This window comes from Cebus imitator, unplaced genomic scaffold, assembly GCF_001604975.1.
Source record: "Cebus imitator isolate Cc_AM_T3 unplaced genomic scaffold, Cebus_imitator-1.0 Scaffold196, whole genome shotgun sequence".
Lineage (NCBI taxonomy): Eukaryota > Metazoa > Chordata > Mammalia > Primates > Cebidae > Cebus > Cebus imitator.
In genome coordinates, this window is record NW_016107511.1 from 2,166,633 (window position 1) to 2,167,711 (window position 1,079).

Here is a 1,079-nt window from a genome sequence, read left to right on the forward strand (position 1 = left end):
TGCCATAAGTGGGTTTTGCCTCCTGTCCTTCACCTCTTGCTGCCTCTCCTGTCCACCATGGGCGATTCCTAAGTGCCCGGCAGTTTGGGGGGAGCCATGAGCCGCTGGCATTTTGGGTGGTGGTTGCAGCAGGGAAAAAAAGAGCTTCTTTTGTTTCTAACCCCTACCCTGAGACGTTTGAAGTGGCAGTTTGAGAACAGAGGATCATCTACTCTAGGGATTTTAGACAAAGCTCAAGAAAGACAATGTTCTTTTCCTAGGTCAGGAACTAGATGGTAAACAAAGGAATCCGTGCCCGACAGTTTATTTATTTTATTTTATTTTGTAAAAAGCCTACAGCACCTGGTATTCCCAGGCGGTCTCCCATCCAAGTGCTAACCAGGCCCGACCTTGCTTAGCTTCCAAGATCAGATGAGATCAGGTGTGTTCAGGGTGATATGGCCGTAGACCCCACAGTTTTAAACAGAGATCCTATGAAACATTTTCCAGTCCAGCTTTAAACTAAATGTGAAGGACATGCTCAGCTCATCCTTCAAGGGGGTTTCCCTTATCAGTACTGTCATGTACCTGTCACCTATTCCTAGAGCCACTGGACTGTGAGGGGTCCTTTAGGGCAGTGGTCCCCAGCCGTTTTGACACCAGGGACTGGTTTCGTGGAAGCCAGGTGGGTGGGGGTGGGAGAAAGGCAGAAGATAGTTTTCGGATGCAACTGTCCCACATTAGATCATCAGACGTTAGATCTTCTTACGGAGCAGGTAACGTAGATCCCTTACATGCACAGCTCACAAGAGGGTTCATGCCCTTATGAGAATCTAATGCCGCTGCTGAGCTGCCAGGAGGCTGAACTCAGGCAAGGATGCCTGTTTACCCACCGCTCACCGCCTGCTGTGCTGCGTGATTCCTAACAGGCCATGGGCTGGTACCAGGCGTCAGCCTGGGATCTGGGGACCTCTGATTTGGAGTGAGTGTATGTGCTCGCTCTCACCATAGTCTACGGTTAGACAAATTCTTTAGATGTACGGACGCTGAGCAAGATTTAGGACTGACAAGGTCTTCCCATGTATCGACTGAGTTTTGAA

General features: G+C 49.5%; 1 non-coding gene across 1 annotated transcript; it reads right to left on the reverse strand.

The window, feature by feature from the left end:
* Positions 1-330: 330 nt before the first annotated feature.
* Positions 331-449, reverse strand: LOC119473943. The gene has a single exon (XR_005203215.1). It is a non-coding gene; the product is annotated as a 5S ribosomal RNA (ribosomal RNA).
* Positions 450-1,079: the final 630 nt, after the last annotated feature.